A 4,985-nucleotide genomic window follows, 5' to 3' on the forward strand; every position below is an offset into this window, starting at 1 on the left:
TTTAAATGCATCCAAAAGGATGGATAAAAACAAGAAAATAAAAATTGCATTACGTAATTGCTGTTTAAACATAAGTTATAAGCAAGTCTTAAATTTTGTGAAACATGTGCTTAAACATAATTAAATGAATTATTTGAAGAAACTTTTCAAATCCTTTGGAGCTATTCAAATACTAACAAGAAAACAGGAACAAAGTAATGCAAATTAAGTGACAAGAAACCAATCTGCTGTGCATATCCCAGATTCCAAAGAGAGCGCGCTGACGCCCAGAATCTAAGGGCCTCTGCCTGGCTTGAAACCGGCTATTCATTAACATTTTCCCAATGCCAATAAACGAGTTGCAACAACGAGAAGTAAAAGAAGGGAATATCAAAAGGTATCAAAGGTAGCGGTCGATGCAGTGTTTTGGTCTGTGGACGGTATTCGGTGGCGACACAATCGCCATAAAGTGCCACTCCACTCGTGATAAGCACACAGTACATGCAACAGGTCAGGTATATTGCATGCTCATGATATGGGACAGCCGATATGAATTTTGGCCGAAATTCATATACGCTACAGATGATTCGAAAATTACCTCATTTTACAGGACATAAATTATAACTAAAGTGCAAAGTGCTTAAATACATAAGTTGGTATGTACGTACATATCTACATATGTAAAAATTTAAGAGAACTTTCTGGCTGATTTGCGGGTGTATACTCCTTTTTCAGAGATAAGGTATTTAAGTAATACTGCGTCACCAGTGTGTTTGAAGATGAAACTGTGCAGCGTTAGTGGTTGTAATTTACGAGTGACCCAGTAATGAGAAAAAAGACAAGGTAAAATGTACATTGTTGATAGTGTTTCCTAACTGGGGTTGCCCGTTAAACGCTTTAATGAAATGCTTCAAATTTGCAAAAAACGTATGGAAACGTAATATGGCACATCCTTCAGCCCTATATGCTCTGCTCCTCGTGAATTCTAGGTATAAAGGCGATTTCTAGGAAAATGTTTAAATTTCGTATGATCATGCCTTCTTAAGCATCGACAGAAAAAGCGAAACAAAACCTGTCCAAGTATGGGACCGCGACAGAAGCAGAAGGAGTTGAAGACGGAGACCGGGCCGGAATCGTTTGAGGTCTTTCCACGTTTGTGTGCTCTCTGGTTGCCGTCTGCCCAATTCCTTCGGCAAACAGTTTTTAGCAGATGTATGAGTCTGTGGATGCAATACTTTTTGAATGATGACTTACGTTTTAGGGCCCTCGATTGGACTGCTGGTTGGTTAACCTGTTTAGTCAACTCATCGTTTGAGACGCAACCCGCACATGCCATCGCCAAGTTTCAGTCCTTTGCGTTCTTTTTCTTTTAATTTTTGTCAAACTTCAAGTTCAAGGATAACCCAGTCATCAGGTCTGGCTGGGGCTCCAGTAAGATGTTTTGTTTCTTGTACGTGTCGGCGAAATTTGATCGTCCCTTTTGAAAAATCTACAGTTTTTTTTTTTTTGGTTTGCTACCGACATCCCAGCTAGAATTACTAAAGGTATTTTTGATTAACTTCTTCTGGCAGTAGCTAAAGTTCCCTTATTCGATTTGGCTTCCTTATGCATCGATTGCCTAATTTAATACCAAGCTACCATAGATCCTTTCATGCATCTAGCTTTGATGTCTTTAGATTCAAAAGGCAATTTCCAGTTTTTAGTTTCTACCTGTCACATCCACATACATAGACTGAACGTCGCTTGTTTGTTTGTCTACGCTGCAAACGCTAATTGTTTTTAGTCTGCTTTCACTAATTGCCGGCATATTTCCAGCAGTACGATTGATAGATTTTTCAGTGCTACCCATCCAGCCAGGTAGAGCTCACTTCTCAGAATTTACACAGTTAATTTTGCAATGCCATTGCACTAGTCTTGCACATACTAAATGGAGAGACTGCGGACAGCACATTTAAACTGGTCTGTTCTCTGTCTAGTCATATTTAATCATAGTGAAATACAATTAAGTCAATCAGGTAAAACAATTGTGGCGAAGTAAAATCCTTTCGACTGAACCATAATAAAAGTGTATATTTTTTACCACAACCAACAAGGACTCTGCCATGTCAGAATCAGCTGCTCTTATTTGATTTAATAATGACCTACGCATTTCACATTCGTATTCCCGTAGTTGATTGTCGTAATGCGCACATGTTCATCCATGTGACGTCACGAGGATAATAGTGCTGAAGGAGGCAAGAGTGTAGTGTAATGAAATTTTGTCACGTGTTTTGCATGACTGACTTTATTTTGTCATACGTCGCAAGATTCTCACGCAATACTTTTTGTGGGATGTGATGAAAAGATACTAACCAAAATTGGTAAACTTATCAGTAAAGAATTATTTTGGTATCAGATGAATTTGAGCCTTTTTTTCTTGCATTACGTTGAAGACGTATTCAAATGGATATCCAAAGACACATATGTAAACGTACTGAATTTGGTGGTAGTGAAAGGATTGCTCACAACAGCAGCAGACATCAAGTGTGACTTCCAACAGGAAGTGGTTGCGAGGCGATTGGAAATGGAACACATGGCTCGCTTAAGCCATCCCAACACATGGCCATACGGAGCCGACCTTCAAAGGCGTCGGCCTGACTCTTGCGATTTTTCATAGAAATTGCACAGTCGGCGGCGGTATCGACGACGTCGACTAATGGCACATATGGTGACCAGAAGATGAGGAGAACGCTTATGTCCTCCATCTTCGTTGTGTGTGAAATTTACACCCAATCTGGCGACACGGTGTCTTTGTTGAGTTTTTCTGTTATGCGCGTGAGAATATTTTTGGAAAATTTCAGTATGACATATTGGTTATGGGATAGAAGAAAAAATGCATACATGTGTATGTATGTATGTATGCTACGTAGACAGTAAGTCCGGCCACATGTTTTTTGGCCATTGTAAATCTGCGAATGAGATTTAACTCGAAACTGTCTGTACAACAATAGAACGAAGCACAAATCAAAAATTTGAATATATACATATACATAGTATATAAAATTATGTATAACAGATGAAAAGTTTAAAGCTCTAGTGCATCATATGACGATCAGCAAATTAGGGACTTAATTTTCAGCTCCAACTAACTTAAGCAGCAACGTGACAGCCGCAAGCGAAACGTAATCAAATGCATGCGAGCAAATATCTGATAAATGTATCCAGATATGTAGATACATACATATATCCGAAGAGGTCGAAAATCGGCATAAGGCAAGGAGTCAGACATGGCTACAAAATACAATTAGATAACAAAATTCACGCTATTAATGTCAAGAAATGCACAAAATCAAAGCTGTCGAGACATCGTGTGGATGATTTTTTTGAAGATGCTGGCACGCAATCTTATGGACAGGAATCGAAGAACTTTCCACAGGGGCATTGATTTCCCACGCCTCTTAGTATGAGAAACACCCGCAAGCTGAACGAATATCGGAAAAAAAGGAAACAAAAACCTTTGTACTTTTCAGACATTGGAGGATGCTGGCTACTGGTCGCCCCCAAGTATCATAACGAAATTACACAGGAGCAGATTGTTAATACGAAAAACGAGATAGCTTTGGGCGGCATGTCGAAAGAGAAGTTGAAAGCCATCAGTTTCAGAATGTGAAAAGAGCAGCACCTTAGCCAAAATCTAGTCGTAAGAATTTTTGAAGCATCGAGCATAATTATAAAATAATTTATAATACACTTTTTAGATTATTAGGTACACTCTTATATATTTTTGTTTTGTTTATTTTTGGTTCTTTTTGGTTTTTATAAACATTTAAAACATTCAGAGGAATCAATGGGTTTGGATGCGATCTGTTGGTCTTAGCCTTAGCATGTGGCGACAGAATTCAGATTCACCTATCAGTTCTGTCTATTTCTGTACGCGTGTATCTTTTCAACAGATGAGTGAAGGAACTTGCTTATTGTGATGCCACACTTGGTTTGGTTGTCTTCCAATGCTGTGTAAGTATGTTTGGGCAAGTCTATTTCTGTAATCGGTTGTGTACGTATTTGCAAGTTGGAAAAGTCTGATTCCCGAATAAAAACCAAAATAAAAAAAATTGGGGCAAGCCATACTTGAGAAACCCTAAAAAAGACTGTAAGATGATGCTTGTTCTGCAGTTTTAAACCCAGGTTAAAAAGTGGATTCAGTCTCCAAATTTTACTACGCTTTAAGTGAGTATTGATGAAAATTAATATATGCCACAGAATTGATGTAAATTACACACATATCATGTGTACCTGAAAGGGAGTATGCGTTGTGTTGTTGACCTGCTGATGTACGTACTTCCTGCCAGGCCATTAGCTATGTTGCTATTGTCAAAGTAGATATCCTTGCCATAAAATATCATTGTTCGATTGCCTTTTGTTGTACAGACATTTTCAATTTTGCTGTAGATGCACAAAAGGCCAGACAGTAGACTGAGACGGAGATGGTTTCTCGTCATTTGTCGACTGGCGCCAGATGCACGGTTGGTTGTCTCACAACAGTTGCAATAACAGTAAAAGTATGAATTCTGCATATATTTGAGTCTGTGTCATAAAAGCAACAATTAAACCAATAGGACAGGTTGGTGAATGCCAGACATGAGACCAGTGGCGGATCTACACGAAGGGTGAAATGAGATCCGCCACTGCACACAACACTGTAAAGTTTTGCGCCAAATGCCAAAATAAAAGACCCAAAAAACCACCACTGAATCAGGCTAACAAAAAAAAAGCCGCCAGCCAGATGCGTTTTCTGTTGTCGCACGTTGACGTTGACACATGCCACGCACAAACCTTAAACGGGAGAGCGGAGCAGGAGGATGAGAAGGAGGAAGAGTAGCTGCTGGGGTATTGGCCACTCATTTGCCACTTGTCGCCGTCGCTTCAACCGGCTTGAATTCTTCATTTGCGTGCGGATAGATAGGACATAGTATGTGCCTACATACTTTTGTATATATGTACATATGTATGTATGTTTAAGTGGCCAT

This window comes from Drosophila willistoni (assembly GCF_018902025.1).
Source record: "Drosophila willistoni isolate 14030-0811.24 chromosome 2R unlocalized genomic scaffold, UCI_dwil_1.1 Seg167, whole genome shotgun sequence".
Taxonomy (NCBI): Eukaryota; Metazoa; Arthropoda; class Insecta; order Diptera; family Drosophilidae; genus Drosophila; species Drosophila willistoni.